Below are 19,117 nucleotides of genomic sequence, written 5' to 3' on the forward strand. Positions count from 1 at the left end.
TTTCAGGGCAATCTCTGCCACACCTTCCTGACATCAACTCATTTCTTGTCTCAGATCTACACCGACTCTGACACTGAAGCTGCTGCAGAAGCAGCAGTGCCATCCCAAGGAGCCTTTGCTCCCCAGCTGAAGAAGTGCAGCCTGAGCCCTTGGTTCACCTCCCATGCTGACCCAGCTGCTGCTCAGCAACAGGAGATGGCGGGTGACTCCCTGGAGCAGCAGAGTACGTCTGGTATCTTTCTTATCTGAGGGACAGTGTGTTGTGTGCACATGTCAGCATAGCTGTACCAAGGGTTCTGATCAGTTTAGTGTCACAGAAATGCTGGCAGTGCTCCGAGGCAGCAAGAGAGAGCTCTGGGTGTTCCTGCTGCCTCTGAGGGCAGCTTAGACTGGCTGGAGTTTGCCTGGGCTTCCCTCTCTGCCGAAGGCAGAATCAGGGATTGTTCCTGGATCAGCAGAAGGCTGTGACTGCTTGAGTCCTAGCCACTGGCAGAAGCCCTGCTGAGATCAGTCTCTAGGAGAACACATCAAGCCCTTTGTGATTCTGCAGCACAACCCAATGAATCTGCTTCTTGCCCTTAACAGCTGCCAGTGCTGTGCTCTCAGATAAGATCTGGTAGGGTTGAGAAGAGAGCCCAGTGGATTCTGTGTCTACCATCACCTGTTGGGACAAAAAGGGCACTGATCTGTGCCTGGGTGTGGCTGATCTCAAAGCCCATCCTGTTGTGTCCTGAATGGGGGCAACAGCTTGTCCGGGGCTCAGGCTCACTCTGGCTTCTTCCCATCAGTGCCTGTCAGTGCTCATGCTTGGGCTTTGCCAGCCTTGTTGTGGTCTCTGCCCTGTCCCTGAGGGCTGTGGGAATGCAGAGGCTGGAGCCTTCCTTAGCTGGGAGGGTCCCGCTGCTGCCCGGCTTCTGCAGCGCGGAGCTGCCTGAGGCAGCAGCCCCTGCTCTGGGCCGGCTTCTGCCTCGCACGGCCTGGGCTCACAAGAGGGTCAGCATCTCCTCTGGGCAGCTCTCTGTGTCACAGGGACGCCTGAGGAGCACTGCTGTCCTCTGTGCCCGTGCCCACCGTGCCGGGTTGGGAAGATGGGGACGTGTGCAGTGCTGAGAGGGCGAGTGCAATGGGAGCGACTGATCCGCGCTGTCAGGGTGAAGAGAAGCGGCGCGGTTCTTCATGCAGGGCATGGGCAAGGGCGTCTTTGGACTCAGCCTGCTCATAAAGGGTGAGGGTCCTGATGCTGGAAGCCCCATGGGGATTGGTTCTAGCATGAGCTGCTCTGGTTTACAAACACAGAGGCATTCTTCTGGCAAACTGCTGCAAGGTGGAAAAGATGGGAACACTTGGCAATATTCCTCCTGTCCTGAACTTGGCATCTGTTCAGAGGAATTGATTCTAGATGTCCTGGTGCACTTAATCTTAGCAAGTAGGAAACCTTTTATAAATCTCACAGTGTTTATTCCCAAGAAAACAAAGGCACTGTTAGTTCCAGCTCTCCTTAATGTTTCTAGATGACAAACTTACTTGCCTTGGTAGGCATTCTCTTCTGGTCTCAGACTCCTCTGAATGTATCTCCCTGTGCTTCCCTGTGTGCCTGCTGTCAAGAGGTCTCTCCCTTCAAAGGATGCTGGAAATCAGTCTCTGTGCCAGCCACTTGTGCTGTGGGCCTGTTGTTCTTTTCTTGTTGTTCCAGTTCCTGTCCCTGTTGTTGTTAGTCAGCTGTCCACAAAGGGAGGGCTCAGAGCTCCAGACAGTGGGGCTGCCTTTTGTATCTCCTAGAAGGTGAGATCTCTGCTTTGAAGTGAACATCTTGCATTTTGTTTCCCTCAGGGAGAATGGTGAAGATGGAAAATCCTATTCTAAAATACATTGAACTGGAAAATATTGGCAGTGGGTGAGTCCAAGCAATGTTAATTTTACAAAACTATGCATCAGATGTTTTGCTGGCGGAATAGGTATCAAGTGTGAAGTCAGACAAGCTGCAAATGTGTTCAGGCACTGGGCTTAGATTGTCAGTGCTGATCAGAATTTCTAAGTGTGCTCAGAAGGCATTGTCAAACACATCTCAATGTTTCCAGTGTCCTGCAGGTCTGCGGTATTTACAGCAGAGATCTCCTGTGTGGGCTGGCTTTCACTGCAAGATCTAAATGGCTTCTCCTCTCTCTGCTTCTGTTTTGTTTCTAGGACTTTTGGAGATGTTTGTAAAGCACTTGACACTGCCACAGGAGGAGAGGTAAATGTCAACAGCCCCTGCAGACTGTGCTGCACTCGAGGGCTTTCCCCTCTGGTGTGAGCTGTGGCTGGAGCTTTGGGCAGAGCTGTGCTGAAAAGGCACAAGAAGCACAGACTGGTGCCAGCCCACAGAACACATTTGGGACTTTGTCCTCCTCAGCTGCCGGAAGGAAGGCACGGAGGGCAGCGGTTCCTTTCAGAGAAGGACGCGCTCACTCACTCTCCACTGCTAAAACAAAGGTGGTGCCTGCAAGCACCTCACTGCTCTTTGGGGCTACAGCTTCAGAGTCCTGAATTCTCATTTCTGGCTGCCAGCAAATCCATCTGAAAGTTACTGGTAGTTCCTTAGCCACCTGCACTGCTGCACTTGGGAACTGCACATAGGGAGAGATCTGCAAGGTGTCCCTGAAAGCCCTAAGCCCTGCCCATAGCCCAGGATGCATCCACAGAGTATTAAGTTCTGAGTCCCAAACAAAGCAGCAGAGAGTGTGGTCAGAGGTTTGTGGGTGATAACTGAGACACTGCTATTACCAAGTGGTCAAGGCAAAATGTCAGTGGCCCCACGTGTCCTGTAACTGGCTCCCAAGGGAGCAGAGAAATGGGCTGTTGGAATGTCAGTTCCTAATTACTGCAGTGCCTAATCACAAGGCAGTTTGGCACAGCTCAGCTGTGTCATTGCAAAATCACTTGCTCCATGTGCCTTGTGGTCTCATGCCACCAACGTCTCAAGTTACTGATTTTCAATGTCGTTTTAGGTGGCCATCAAGAAAATACAGCTTCAAGGACTGAGGAAGAAGGAACTAAAAGTCAACGAACTCATGGTCATGAAGGTGAATAGAAATCCCAACCTGGTCAACTGTTTAGACAGGTGAGTTGTGCTTTTGTCCCATGAATGTTTGTTTGCATGTTGCAAACATGCAAGGTAAAATCCCACTTTGGCCACTGGCAGAAAATAGAGCTGTAATTATTGGCTAATTATTATTGCTCTTTTCATCTCCAGTGGATGGGAAGAGATTGCATTTTGTCTGCATTAGTCTTCGCTGGCACATGGTATTTGAAAATTGTTCAAAAACCCGGATGAGTTGTGTCTTACTAAATCAATGATCTCTATATTCACAGCCACCACTTTGTTTTGGAGCTTGATTTTTTTCAAGTGTCTTCTAAACTAACAAGGATTTCCCTTGGATTGTTGCCACTGTTTTCCATTGCTATGCATGCCAGGAAGACTAGATACTTTTTTTCCAGAAACACCAAGCATGACAGGTTTTTTTATCTGGGCTGTTACTAAACTGCACATTTTGCTTGCTGCCCATCTAAGACATCTCCTTTTTTGCAGCTGCGCCTTTCTCCTTGAGACTGCACAGATGGCAAACAATGCACAGCCAAGAGGGAATGTCTCTTCCTTTATTTTGTCTTTGTCTCAAAGGGACCTGAAAAGAAGAACCAACCTGTCTTTTCCAAACAGCAACTTAGCCATGTACATTCATCTCCATGCCCTTGTTTCCTTCTTTCAGCTACCTTGTGGGTGAGGAACTGTCCCTGATAATGGAGTACATGGATGGAGGCACTCTGAGCAATGTCATCAGCCAGACCTACCTGTCGGAAGATGAGATGGCAGCCATCAGTCGGGAGGTCAGCAATCCCAGCTGTGTTTCCAAGGGCTTCGGCAGGATTGTCTGGGAAACAGGGGCTCAGAGCTGAAGTGATTTCCTGTGCCGAGCTTTGTTTCTGTGTTGCTGGTATGCTATGGGCAAGTAAAAGCATCTCAAGGGAAAGGCCTGCCAGTGCCCCTGCACTCCCTGTACTCAGTGCCAGTACTCTTATCTCCTGCTGTTGTATTCTCGCTCTGTCTCTTGTATTTTTATTTGTATTTTCTGTTCTCTACCTTGCCTCTCTAAATGTTTGCCTGGAGTCTGTCTTCGCTGCATTCCTTGCCTGTAAAAGCAAAGTGCTGGTGGCAGGATTTGAAAAGACCAGCAAAGAAAAAAGACTCATTTCTCACAGTCCTCAGCTGAAAAGGATAGAAGTGCAGCCAAAATGCTCTTTGCTTCCGCAAAGTGACTGGTGTGATACTTCCAAGCCTGTGCTGAGGCCAGCAAGAAAATCTTTTCCATGCAGCCTCCCACACAAAAGTGATCCACTAAACATCAAAGGGAGGGACTTTTCCTTTCCAAACCCCTCCTTTATCCTCTGCATGGAAAAAGCAGGTCCACTGCAGCAGGAGTCGTCCTGGCTGGTTTGCAGGGGACAGCCTACAACAGCAGGTGCTGTTGCTCTTTCAAAAGCTGATGTGCCTTTCCTCAGAAAGGTCCTGTCCTGCAAGTGTTGGAGCAGCAAGCTCTTCCTCTCAGTGGCCATTACTGTTCTGCCCTTACTCCCCATTCCCCCATTCGATTCTTTGTCTCCTTTCTTGTGTGATGAAATCACATCACTCATTTTTGCCCTCCTCTTTCTGTTTTCTCGCTCAGTGCCTGCAAGGACTGGATTTTCTTCATTCAAACCATGTCATCCACCAAGATGTGAAGAGCAGCAACATCCTTCTCAGAACTGACGGTTCTGTCAAGCTGGGTCAGTATATTCTTGGTCAGGTGCAGCATTCCAGGGATGTGGGTGTGGGGCTGCTTGGCGTGACTGCCAGCTCCCCAAAAATGGTGCTGGTGGCAGTGCAGGGACCCCTGCTGCGAGCTGAGGGCACAGTTGCAATGTGCACAGAGGTATAAGGAACCACAAGCAGTCAAGAGTGGCCTTGCTCTGTGTGTGTCCCTTCTAGACAGAGGGATCTACAATCTAAAGCTTCAGGGGAATGAAGTCCACTGCTGTGAGCAGCATTAAGAAACCTGGGGTTTTTTGGAAGTGGCCAATTCCATACTCCCTTGGCTAAAGCCCCAAGGAAATCGAGCATGGACAGTTCTCCAGGAGATTCAACAGCCCATTCTTAGCCTGAGAGTGAGGAATTCTTTTGCTTGGTTTCCTAACTGGAGCTGGCTTTCATGGTTTGTTGTTTTCTCCACAGCTGACTTTGGCCTCTTTGCTCAGCTCAGCCCTGAGCAGGGCAGATGGAGCTCCATGGCCAGCGCTGCTGGGTGGCTGGCGCCTGAATTGGTGACAGGTCAACCATGTGGCCCCAAAGTGGACATATGGTCTTTGGGAATTGTGGGCATCGAAATGGTGGAACGAGAAGTTCCTTCCTGGAATGCAACTCCTGTCTTGGTAAGGTGTAAATACTCACTGATCCCACTGTCTTTCTCACCTGTCCCATGTTGTGTGTGCCATTGGACAAAATCCCATTTCCATCTGCTGGCACCACTTCCACCAAGGTCCCCTTCTAAAAATGCCCCTGCAACACAACAGCATCTGCTGTAGCTTTGGTTGTATCAGAAAGGGAAGTGGCAGTTCAGAAACCTAGCCAGTTCAGAAACCTGCCATTTTGGCCTCCAGCCGTGCCTGACATTTCCCACTTGTTTTTTGAACAATGTTGGAACTCTGTTTCTGAAGGACAAGAATTTTTCAGTGGACAGGGTAGACATGTGATAAACATCCTGAGCAATGGAGGTTAGACCTTTTCAGTTTCAATTTTATAGAAAACATAGAAAAAAAGGAAAAAGAAGAGTAAACAAAAAAGGAAAAGAGAAAAAAACCTACTACCAAAGCAATGCCCAAGCAGTTCTGCTTGCTTTTTCATTTTTTAAATGCAGCTCTTCTCTTCCATTCTGTAGCATCTTTTCCAAATCCTGTGGTTGTTGAAACTTTCAGGCTTTCAAGTCATCTGTACATTGTTCAGTCACGTGTGTGGGTGGCCTGGATAATTTTAGGATGTGTTTTTCTCTGACTGCAGTTAGAATTGTTTGCCAAACCCTTGGCTGTTTCTGGGTACTTTAACAAGTTGATGAGCTTGCAGGCAGGTGCCTGGGCAGGGATCCAGCGTGGGCAGTTGACACCAGTGCTGTGTTTCTTTACCACAGGAGCAGGGCCATCCCTGGCCTGCACTGTTATAATGACAGGGAGGGCTCCAGCTCCCCACCATGGCCAGTGGCTGAGCTCAGCTGAGAGTCAGGATAAAACCCTCTTTGTCACCTCTGGTGATGTGGGAAAAGGACAGAAAGCCGCATCAATTATTTGTACACAAGGGGAGTGCATTGCCATTTCTGGCTTTGAAATTCTCCTTTGGGTTAAAGAGGATAATAGCAAAGTCTCTTTGGTCACCATCTATTTCAGTGCCATGAGCACAGACTTATCATGACAGTGGTGGGCATTTTTATGGAGACTCCAAGGCCTCTTGCCATTGTTATTTTTGTCTGTTTGAGATGGATTCTGCAAGTTGAGGTTTGAATAGTTCCAAGTTGGTGTCTTATGTTTCTAAATACCATCTTGCAAAAGCAGAATGAGCTCTCTCCCCCTGACTTGTCAGCGTGTTAGAGCTTGGTTCCACATGAACTACACTGGATAATGATCAGCTGATGTCTTGCCAATCTACACTGTAATTCCTTGGCCTGAGGAGTATCAGAAAGACCTGCTGAGCTCCATGGACACTGTCAGCTGCATGGAAGTGAGCATCCTTGGCCTTGCTGAAGAAACTGGAGCTCAGCTTAGGTTAGATGCTCTTGAGCAGGAGAAAGGCTGGAATCGTCAGGTGTTTCCAGAGGCCTGCGTGCCCAGAGGGACTGAGTTCTGGGGAGCAGCTGGATGTTTCTGCACATCATGGAAGGGGATTGCCAGACAGCTCAAGCCTCACCACAGGCAAACACTCCCCAGCTCTTCTCAGGCAACATTTGCTTTGGGTATCAAGTTGTTCCCACTTGTCTGTCTGTGAAGATGCCCCTAAAACCACAAGGCAAGCCTCTCAGAACTGGTATTACATTTCCAGAAATGAAGAAAAGAAGCCCAAACACATGAAAGTTGCTAAGGCACTGGTTTTTAGAGAGGAACTTAACCCCCTGTGCAGTTTCTTCTCACTGGGAAACGTGCCTGAAACCTGGGCATGAGGGTGTAAAGGCCGCAGAGTCTCTTCTGCTTCTTGTGCAGTGCTGCTGAAACACTCAGTGACCGTGTTTCTCTCCCAGCCCAAGTCACGTTCTGCCCGTCACCAAGCCAGAGCCTGGTGATGTGGAGAGCCTGCCAAAACCTCCCATTTGTTTCCTGGCACTTTCTGGGATGGGCCTACCATTTATGCATTGACTTGAGCAGCCAAATGACTAGAGGGTGTCCATAGGGATGGAACCTCTCCTTCTGATTTGACCATGAAAGGTTTTTCTTTTCCATGTAAGGAAAGCAGAAATTTTCAGACTGCTGAGAAACAGAGCTGCAGGTGGCTCCTGTGTGTCCAAGCAGGCGTTTTCATGCCAGTACATTTGTGCATGGATCATAATGTGTCTGTGTTGAGGATGAGATTCCAAAGATTTGTTTCCTTACCTGAGGAATACCTGGTGGATTTCCTTTCTTTCCCTCCAATTCCCATTCTTTTCAAGAACAAAGCAAAAAGCTTGATTAGTTTTGTTTTGTGGCAGCGGTGCTTAAGGGACCAAGAAGCACTGCAGAAATACTTTCCATGTACTAACCCTTGGATACAGTAGAGTTAGTATAGCAAAGTCCTTCTTCCAAAACGCCTCTCAAGCTGGCATGAATCCTCAGAGAAGCAAATGTCCTTTTGCTGATGTAGCTCCCACTAACTAGGTCAGTATATGAAATCAGCTGCCAAGGCAAGATCTGTGGGATGTTGGAGAGGCTGTGGCTGCATCGGGGTTTGGGTTTTTTGGTTGGTAAAGGAAAGTCATCTCTGGGTCTGTGCCAGGGCAGAAACTGCCACTGCAGAGTGGAGCTTAATCAGTGGGATCTGGGAGAGCAGTGACAGATGGGAAAGAAGCAGGTGGAGCCTGGTGTCTCCTTTTTCCCCAGCCTCAACTCCTGATAGCCACAGGAGGAAGACAAAAGCTGCAGCAGCCCAACCTATTTTCATCCTGCCTGCGTGACTTCCTGAGCTGCTGCCTGCAGAGAGATGAGGCGCGGCGCTGGTCTGCCAAGGAGCTCCTGCAGGTAAAATGTGAAGGGGCTGCAGGTGAAACAGGCTCTGAGGGATGGGCTCCTCCTCCACTCAAGCCCAAGGCAGCAGATGAGCCCCCTTCCTCCTCACCTCCATTCTTGCTGCTCTTCAAATGAAAACAGTGAGGAATCCTAGACTGGGCTGGGCTGGCAGGGCCCTGCAAATGTCCTCTGGTGCAAGTGTCCTGCAATGAGCAGGGACATCTTTAAAGACATCAAGTTTCTCAGAGCCCTTTCCCACTGGAGCCGGAATGGTTGCAGGGATGGGGCACCTACAAGCTCTTGGGGCAAGCTGTGCCAGGGTCACACCATGCTCCGAGTAAACAAGTTCTGATTAGATCCTATTTGTGTTAAAAAATATTCACCCACATCCTATTGTAACTGGCCCTGTTAAAAAAGATGTCCTCAACTTTCCTCAAAGCCACTCTGAAGTTTTGGAAAGTGGCAATAAAGTCTCCCTGGGGCCTGTTCTTGACAACACTGAGCAACCCCACCTCTCTCTGCATTTCCTGAATCAGAGAGGTCCTCTGGCTGTTTCTGTCACCTTCTTTTGTAATTTGGTGGGGTGTTCAGTTTTATGTAATGGCAAAAAAATTGAAGTGGAGCAATGCAGGGTACAGAGACATGAAATGGTGGTGGAGGAACCCAAGGAAGCCAGTCCCAGCTGAGCAGTCAGAGATTGGCTGTGGGCAGGAGGGGCTGTGGGGGGCTCACTGTGAGCCTCTGAGGGGCCCTGGTTGGTGCCCCCCAGCCCACCCTCAGAGGTTTCTGCCATGCAAACAGGGACAGCTGGGAGGGACTTGTCCCAGCCCCATCTGCGGCCTGGCACGCTCAAGCAGACGGGAACTGTGCCAGGGTTACTGCCAGGTTGTGTGGCAGAGAGGGAACTGCAGGGCCCAGTGCCACTGGGCTGGCCCTGCTGGGAAGGAAGGTGCCATCCAGCACACGAGGGGCAGGGCATGGAAAGGCAGACACTGCTTTCTGTCCCTGTGGCAATCAGCACAGTGCCTGTCTTTCAAAGAGAGGGACCAATGAGAGGCTTTGGAGTTTCCTGAAAAGAAGAAACTCCAAGGACAGAAAGCACCATTTCTAGAGCACTGGCAGGGCTAAAATCTCAGCAAGATGAAGACACCTGTATAAATGGATGAGTGGGATTCTGGGCCAGGTTTGCCTGTGATGGCAAAGTCTGCACATAAAGATGGAGGTGTAGACAGTCCCATTGTTCTTCTTCCTGCATCCTTCTAGGAGCAGGAGGAATCCTGTGAAGCACTGAGCTTGGAAAGTCATGGTTTATTGTTTTTTGTTGATCTGTTTTTTTTCCCTTTGGGCAGCATCCATTTGTAAGATTTGCTGAGCCTGCGTCCAGCCTGGTGCCACTGATTGTTTCAGTGAAGAAGAGGAAGGAGACAAGAATGTGATAATCACATCAGGACCATTTATTCCTCAATCAGTTTAGAGTAGGATTGTAGGTTAGGATTAGGATTAGGATTAGGATTAGGATTAGGATTAGGATTAGGATTAGGATTAGGATTAGGATTAGGATTAGGATTAGGATTAGGATTAGATTAAGGATAAAGATAAGGATAAGGATAAGGATAAGGATAAGGATAAGGATAAGGATAAGGATAAGGATAAGGATAAGGATAAGGATTAAGATTAGGATGAGGATAAGGATAAGGGTAAGGGTAAGGATAAGGATAAGGATAAGGATAAGGATAAGGATAAGGATAAGGATAAGGATAAGGATAAGGATAAGGATAAGGATAAGGATAAGGATAAGGAAAAGGATTAGGGTTAAGGTAAGGGTTAGGGTTAGAGTAGGATTGTCTAATAGGACTGCAGAGTAGGATTGAGAATCAATAAAGTTTCTGAAACCACAACTCACCTTGAAGATTCCCTTCCTTCTCACTCTGCGAATAAACTCGAGAATTCCTTCTGAATTGTCTGTTGTTTCTTAAAGGTGGAAAGTGAAACAGTGTCTTTGGCATGGTGTGAAAGTGGGGAAGGATGTTCTTCATTCATCCTCTCCAGACCACACTGCCTTTGGAATATGGCCCACTGGTCTGTTTTTGGCCATCTTTGGTACTTCTATTTTAGGCAGAAAGGGCAATGGCATTTAAAGGCAAAAGCACAGGAAGAATGGGGCAGCCCAAACATCTTATACAGATGCAGGCCTTCAGCTGTGACTGGAGAGCATTGGGGCTCCCTAAATGCAATAATCTCTTTGGCTGGAGGAGAGCCTTGCTCAAGTGAGAAAGCAGAAAGATCAGAGAGGGTGCTTGGGAAGGTCTCCTGTGGTGCAGAGCTGTCAGCGCCTGTGAGGCGAGAGTGGGCCCGGCCTTGCCCAGGCTGGAGCCCCAGCAGAACCCCGGCAGAGACAGGCTGGAAGGAGGCCCTTGGAGCTGTAAGAGGCAGCAGCCGAGACCTGGGTGCCTCTTCCTGGGAGCGGGCGAATCCTCTGCTCTCAGAGCCCAGGTGGCAGCTGGCTGCTGCCGAGGGGAAGCGCAGCTGTGCTGGGCATAGCCCGGCCTGGGGGCCATGGCCGTCTGGAGTGTGCCCAGGAGCAGAGAAAGGCCAAGAGCAGCCGCGGGCCGCTGGGCTGGGTGAGGATTCCTCCTCTTCTGCCGGCTGCCCTGCAACTCCTGGCAAAGGCCAGCAGTGTGTGCAGCACTCTGGGCACCAGGGCAGGGAGCCAGGCTGCTCGGCAGGCTGGAGCACAGGGCAGCTCCTTCAGGCCCGGCACTTGTGCCAGGGAAGCGAGGCCAGCGTGAGGCAGGGACAGCTTGGCAGGGCCCATCTGCAGTGCCTCACGCAGCTCTGGGAGGAAGCGCCTGCAACCCTGCAGTTCTGCACTGAGCCAGAGCAAGGGTGTGAGATGCAGAGTGTTTGGCAGAAATATTCAGGCCCACCAGGCCAGCCTGCTTTGTGCTCTCTGGCACACAGCAAGCGCTGTGCAATGCAGCTCTGAGCTGCTGGGAGAGAGGCACATCAGGGATGTGCCTGAGGCATGTGCTTGAGGAGTAAACTGATTTGGAAGGGGGCAGAAGGGTTTCAGCAGGCAATTTGCATTTTCTTCATTAATTTCTGAAAGAAAGTCATAATGTGTTGCACACAGGTAGGGTTATTTGAAAAGAAAGGCCTTATAAAATCAGGCCTACCTATTGTTATGTTTGCCCGATTATCCCATCATAAAAAAACCCCCAAACAATATTAAAAGTAGTAGCAATTTTAATTGAATATTTAAAATATAAAAATATAAAATTGGATAGAATAGAATTTGATTAAAATAAGGGATAATTTGTTTCTAATAATAGCGCATAAGCAACAGATAACTGCGGGGTACGGAGTGCAGGCCTCTGGGACCCTTGCCACATCACATACAAGCTTGCCAAGTGAATATTCGTCCTTATATACCATGTGTCAATGCCGTCTCCTCCCATTTTCGATTCTTCACACTTCTACCTCTGCCCTCATCATCACCTTTACCATCCATATGCCACCACTTGGTTGGTGGTCGCACAAGTCTTTGGGGGTCATCTGATGAAGATTTTGTAGTCCTCCTCTGTGTCCTTTAATTAACCTTTGGGTTACACCAAGCCAATACAATGTAAGCCAAAACTAACATAATTACTACATCTCAGTATTGTGGAGAGATTTGTCAAAGAGTGGCTTGAGGAGAGAGGACACAGCCGAATTAATTTGGTAAAGATGTCCTAACTAGGGCAGAGGCCTTTTTGCAGGCAGGTGTCTGTTGGGAATTTAGCTGACTAGAGAATGGAAAAGTACAAGACCGTGGCTAATTCCAAATCTTGCACCTGCAAGATAACGTGTCCTTGGGCCTAGCTGAGTATGATAAAGAAATGGACAGCGAGACGTGAGAAGTAGAGAACGTAGGCCCAAAGGAATGAGGAAGAGCTGATGGTATAGTTTAACCAATAGATTGCTTGGCTTACCGAATATTCATAAGCTTATTATTTGCTGTATAAGTGTTTGATGCTTTCTTCAATAAACTGGACCTGTGATGAACAATCTGGTGTCCTGGTCTCCTTCCTTCAACAGAGTATCAAGGCAATAAATCCCTTATAATTAGCATTTTCCTGGGACACAACCAGAGAGTTCCTTCTTTGTTAATTTTTAGCAACCATTATCTCTTGCTTTCCTCCTGTTCCTGAACATCTGCGGGGGGGCGGGGGGGGGCATGGTGCCCCTCCTCTCCCTTTTTCTTCAGCATTACTAATTTTACCTGTTTTAATATTTACAAATATTAATTACTGTATCAATATTGATTCTTGTTTCAATTGTTATCAGCACGAATCATACCTATTTACCACACTGCGGTAAATTCCCAGCTGGCCTGTTCCATCTTCTACGTGGAGCCAGCTAACTTCCCATGGGAACAGTCATGAGTGCAGTTAGCACAAGCTATTGTGCTAAGAAAACTGTTTGCATCTGTAATAAACAAGAAACCTGTCCCATGAGCATCCACGAAAGAAAAATGTAATCACCTGAGTAACAGTGAGTCTTAAAAAGAGAGAGTCTTAACATGTACACATTAATACACCTTCTAAGCAATAAATTGTGTGGCAAGGAAACTACCAGCCAGTTGAAGTTGAACACAAGTCTGTGAAAACAGTATAAAAATGAGTTATGTGAATAAAGAATTGGCTTTTCCTGCATGAAGAAACTGAGTCCCGGCTGCTTTATTGACACAGCAATGTGGCTTCACTCAGCAAGAGCACCTGCAGGGTGTATTGATGAAACACTGGTGTTTGATTCTCAGAATAGGAAGGAGAGGCATTTAGTCTAACAAACAGGGCACAGTCTTTTGAATTCCTTTAGCTTTAACAGGAGTGCTGAACCATGTATTCCCCCACTGCAGTGCTTACTGTGTGCAAGTGGCTATCTTGGCCTTGAGAATAAGGAGAGTGGTCCTGCTAAGAAGGTAGCTGGAATGCATTCAAAAGGAAGAAAGTGTTTTAGGAGGCTCTTGACCACCAAAGGAGAGTTTGAGGAATGGGAATATTTCCCAAATGACTGTGTCAGGAACTGGAGTCATGTCCCAGGCCCTGCCATATTTGATCCATGTTTGAGCAGGTTGACAAGACAATGAAGAAAAGTGTCTTGTTTAGCAGGTGGGACCATGACCCTTGAAAGAGAAACAATGGATTGGTCAATGGGTGAGCAGTCAAGCTTTGAAAGGAGAACAATGCACAATGGAGCCCTTGGTGGCAGGGAGTCATGGAGTCCTCCTGAGCCATCATGGCCTCATCTCACACGCCAGGCATGTGTGAGCTGCTGCTCTAACTCCTGCTGTAAAATTCCACTCCTAAGCAGGAGATACAAGGCCTAGTTCTGGGCTGAAGGGTTGAGAAGGACGAGATGCACAGCGTTTTGATCCAGGGGATGTCCTGGAAGTGCACTTCCTACCTGCCCCTGCTGCCGAGCACCACGCTCCAACTCCTTCTCCTGTTCAGTGGATTTTTGGGAATCCAGAGGTCAGTATGTATTATATGCTACTGCAACTAATAGAATGAATTTACTTTGCAAGCCCAGTTTTGTCCTGGGTTATTTTGTGCATGGGTCACCTGAACCTGTGACAATGACCAGCAGGGAGCTACAGGACACTCCTACTCTGATGTCAATAAATTCTGAGAAGTGATTGAAATATGTCAAAAAATTGGAGGTAATGTTTAGCCAGTAAGTTTCAGCAAAGTATTGAATATGTCTTAGTTCCATGGATACAAACTACTAGGTGAGATTGCTGGGTGTGCAGGGCTTAGGGAAGTGATTCCCTGCGCACCCAGCACTGAAATCAAGTAATGCCTCCTTTCTAACCCTGAGCTGGCAGCAGGGATCAGGCCTTGTTTGGTCATTTTCATTTTGACAACTTCTGTTAGCGGCTAAGAAAGGTCAAAATGAAACCTCCTCCAGCTGTTTTCCTCTGGTTGATCTTTTTAGGCACCAAAGCTCTGTTCCACGGGTGGCCTGGGTGTGTGCAGAGCAATGCAGCCCCCACAAAGCCCTTGGTTTCCCCACGAGTTGCCAGTTTGACTGCTTCCAAAGGGGAAGAAAGGCAGAGATGTACATTCACAGGAGGTCATGTCCAATAAAGGTGCAAATATGTGGGGAGATTTGTTAGCAATTATTTCAGCTGTTATGCCAAGCCAGTGCCTTCTCTCCTGCTTCTGTGCATTATAGGTGAGTAATGTAATAGTTGGCTCTCACAATTAAGAGACAGATATTATGTGGATAGATATTATGTTCAAATGTAAAGTGCTGTTATTGTAATATGTCCTCCCATAGTCCTCTTTCTTGTCCTCCTTGTAACAGTCTTGGTAGTCAGGGCATTTGGGGAGGGCTGGCTTGTGACCAGCAGGCGGGGTGTAACAACAACTGACCTCCAATCAAGATGCAAGAAAGTAATCTCCACCACTGGACGGCAGAGAAAGAATTGACTGACAAAACATTGGGAGGGGCTAAGGGTAAAAAAAGCAGAGTATCCCTTTTGTAGATGAGCATGTGGCTGCTAATCATGGAGACTTCCCAGTGCTGCAATCTTTCCTTTTACAGTCTTTTCTTAAGGTGTAATAAATCTTTAAAAACCTAAAGGTTGCCACCTTCTTGTAGTGACATCAGAAGGTTGCCTTGGTGCACGGAAGCCCTGAGTGTCAGAGCCCACTCCTATCTGCCTGACTGGGGTGTCCGGGGCACCTACACTGGAGCGCGGATACTTGCATGTATATACCTAGCTGCCCCTGTGGCTACAGACACCCCCTTTTTAGCTGAACGCCTTGACAGGAGCTTTACCAAACCAGTGGCATCCTAATGCTCTTTCTGTTTCAAAATCAGAAACTCAGTCACTAAGAAAGAGCAGGAAGACATACAAAAGCCAGGTAAGGATACACCCTAACCTAAGTAGAGAGGAAACATCTACTTACTTGTGAAATGTGTCATAAAATAGGCACCATAAGTAATGGCATAGGCAGCGAAAAGCAAAGGAGCAATTCACTCAATCATTTTAACACTGCCCTGCAAGTTTGCAGGCTGTGCTCACACAGTGGAAAAAGCAAGGCTCCTGTGAGTGTGCATCAGCCCACTGACAATTGCATCAATCAGAGGGAACAGAATTAGAATGATTGTGAAGTATGTGAATGAGGCTAGTTGGCCAATGATGATGAAGGGGTGTCCTACTGGCTGGCTGCCTACTCAGGTTAGGATGAGGACGTTGGCGACTAGGGTTCAGAACAGGATTTGTGATAGGGGGCGGAAGGGTATTGATTGTAGTTTTGATGTATGTAGTAGTGGGGTGAGGAATATGACGAGGATTGAGGCGGCTAGAGCTAGTAAGCCTCCTAGTTTGTTTGGAATGGATCGGAGGATGGCGTAAGCAAATAGGAAAGATCACTCGGGTTTGATGTGAGGAGGGGTGACAAGTGGGTTGGCTGGGGTGAAGTTTTCTGGGTCACCTAGGAGGTTGAGGGAGAATAGGGCTAGTGAGACGAGTAGGGAGAGCATTAGTACGAATCCTAGGATGTCTTTGATGGTGTAGTATGAGTGGAAGGGGATCTTGTCACAGTCTCTGGGAATGCCTAGCAGGTTGTTTGAGGCTGTTTCGTGGAGAAAGGTGAGATGGATGAGAGTAAGGCCTACGATGACGAAGGGAAGGAGGAAGTGGAGAGCGAAGAATTGGGTCAGTGTGGGGTTGTCGACAGAGAACCCTCCTCAGGCTCATTTGACTAGTGTTTGCCCGATGTAAGGGATGGCTGACAATAGGTTTGTGATTATAGTAGCTCCTCAGAATGATATTTGGCCTCATGGTAGGACGTATCCTACGAAGGCGGTTGCTATAAGGGTTAGGAGGAGAATGACTCCAATGTTTCAAGTTTCTTTTTTTAGGTATGAGCTGTAGTAGAGTCCTCAGCCGATGTGTGGGTAGATGCAGATGAAGAAGAAGGAGGCTCCGTTTGCGTGGAGGTTGCGGATGAGTCAGCCGAATTGTACGTCTCGGCATATGTGAGCGACAGAGGAGAAGGCTGGATTGGTATCTGCTGTGTAGGGCATAGCTAGCAGAAGACCTGTGACGATTTGAGTAATTAAGCAAACGCCTACTAGAGACCCGAAGTTTGATCATGTTGAGATGTTTGATGGCGCTGGGAGGTCGATTAGGGCTTGTTGATGATTTTGAGGATTTGGTGGTTTTTACGAAGGTTGAGGGCCATTGGTTATTTCTGTATATGGCTACGAGGATGATTAGAATGGATAAGGTGAATGATCCTAAGTAAGCTTTGATTAGGCCTGAGTGGAGGGTGGTGGCAGTTTTGGTTGCTGTAAGTTGTAGGCTGGCTAGCCCCTCTGGACCTACTGTTTTGTATCAGGAGAGGTCAATTAGGTGGGATGCGATGTTCTGTCCTCCTTTGAGGAAGTTGGTTATACTTAGGCGGTGGGATAGGGAGTTAAAGTATCCTAGGGATGTTGAGAAGTTTGAGAAGGGGGCTTGTTTGGTCAGGATGAGAAAGCTTTAGCTTGGACAACAGGAGCAGGAGCCTCATGAGGGGCCTTCAGCATCTCCTCAGTGCATCCACATATTTGAGCCACTTTTGGAAATGACTTTTCCCCCTTTTTTTTTTCTTTTTTTTTTTTTTTTCTTTTTTTTTTTTTTTTTTTTGTTTTTTTTTTTTTGTTTGTTTGTTTGCTTGGAGGAAGAGGCTGTTCATTTTCTTCTTCTCCCAGCTGAAATTCTTTTCATCATTATTTTCTGCCCTTTTATAGCACTGGGACTGGGTCTGCTAGAATTTTAATTTCCAAGGTGTCACTTCTGGAGAATGCAGTAGTTTTGCATGAGAACACATCATTCTGTGCAGGGACCTTGGTGCAGAAGGAACTGTTGTGGTTCCAGGCCAGCCAGTATGGCCTTACAGATCACTTTGAGCTTAGTAGTGCTCATGCCTTTTTGCAGCCCAGGGAATCAGTGTGTGTTGTGTTTGGGAATTCAGCAGGAGGTCAATGCCCTTGCATTCCAGCTGCTCCTCAGAGGTCACAGGAGCTGGAAGGGGCTGGGCTGCATTTCTGATTCCAGCCAGTTTAGCTCCACCAGTGTGGTCGAGTCCAAGAGAAGAACTTGCCCGAGCACAGATGCACAGAGAGTGCAATTCCCAGTGCAATGCTCTGGGTCTGATCCCTTTCTGTAAGGACCTACATGCTCCACATTCCCCAAGAGTGTGCTTTTTTGAAGCAACAGGAGAGCAATCTCAGGATTGTAGTTGAGTGTGGCACTGGCTACCAAGTTCTGATATCTGTAGCAACAGAGAGGACAGTAAAGAGAGATTTCAGTAACGAAATCTATCTATCTATCTATCTATCTATCTATCTATCTATCTATCTATCTATCTATCTATCTATGTAACATTTACATAATTGAATCTTCCTGGCTCTGGTCCAAGGCAGTTGGAGGTGCAAAGGTCACCTAAAGCATCCCTTTCTGGAGAGGATTAGAGACATGTTCCCTCAACCGATTCTGAGCAGGCTGAGATGTTTTCCCCTCCAGATATGATGGTTTTTCCCTTCAGAGTTGTTTCCCTCCTCTGGCCTCTTGTGCCCTGAAGTCTCCAGTTAATTCTTTAAATTTCTGCCTGTCCGAGAGAGGTGCAACAATTCCATGTTTAGGTGGTGTTTGGTGACTCTGGTCACACATGCATTACATGACACATGGTTTCCTTCACTGGCATCCCCAGGGCTGTGTAAGTGCATTCATTCATGGGGCCTTAGGAGAGTCTTCTCTTTCCCCCAGCAGCAGCAGCAGAAGGGAGTGGTGGCAGGGTCAGGACAAGGAGGAGGTGGCTGCCCTGGCCCTTTGCTCCCGCGCCCCAGGACAGGAGGGCTCTGGCTGCAGCAGGGCGCTCTTCGGGCAGCCCCTGGCAGCCTCTGCACGGAGCACAGCGCGCTGCCCCGTCCTGCTTGTGCCACTTTTCTTCAGCAATACCCTAGCTTCTCTTCACAAGGAATAAACTCCAGCAATCTAAAAAGAGATCATTCAAGTACAGTTCTATCTGCCTTTGTATTGTATTTCAGGGCATGTATTTTTTTTTTGTCTAGAATTTCATGATTTTTATGAAAACATGCATTCATATCTGCACATTTTTGTAGTTTTTATTATTCATATACCAAAACACACCTTTTTAAATTCTTAATTTATTGCAGTTTGTAATTTTGAGGTAATATATTTTAAAATGTCACAAAACAACACCCTTTGGGTAGTTTTTCTCACTTTAAAAAAAAAAACCCATACGCCATTTTAGTCTCTGTCTCTCCAAGTTGGTTCATACCAGCCTATTTCAAATCAGGGCTACAATACTTTTATAGGATTGAGAGAGGTCCAATGAAATGCACACCAGTGATTCCTCTTGTGCAATGTCATGGCCCTGCCATAAAGCCTCATTTCACTTTTTTTTTTCCTCTCGTTAGCTCAAATGCAAATGCACGTTTAGTTGCGAACTTACACAAGATGAGCAAAATCAAAATGATGTGAGGGGCCTTTGGGAGCTCCTTGCTGATCTTTGTGTTTCTTCAGCTGAGCAAGGCTCTGATCCAGGCAAAGAGATTGCACTTAGTGCTACACAACCATTTGCTGGAACTCTGCTGATTTCTAGGAACAGCTGGAGGCCTCTATCTCCCCAGGATGTTTTGGCTGAGCCAAGCTTTGCTGGGTTTTGGCTGCAAATACCATTGCCCTTGCTTTCTTATATCCACAAGTACCATGGCTGGGCAAAAACTGCCACGAGGGGCATCTTCCAAAGGCACTTTGGTCTGGAGTTTGTGAATGAACGAGAGCTTCCTCCACTTCCAAACCACA

At 47.6% G+C, this 19,117-nt stretch overlaps 1 pseudogene; it reads right to left on the reverse strand.

The window, feature by feature from the left end:
• Positions 1–16,487, reverse strand: part of LOC134433397 (cytochrome b-like) — a 42,967-nt pseudogene extending 26,480 nt beyond the window's left edge.
• Positions 16,488–19,117: the final 2,630 nt, after the last annotated feature.

Source organism: Melospiza melodia, unplaced genomic scaffold, assembly GCF_035770615.1.
Source record: "Melospiza melodia melodia isolate bMelMel2 unplaced genomic scaffold, bMelMel2.pri scaffold_18, whole genome shotgun sequence".
NCBI classification, from domain to species: Eukaryota; Metazoa; Chordata; class Aves; order Passeriformes; family Passerellidae; genus Melospiza; species Melospiza melodia.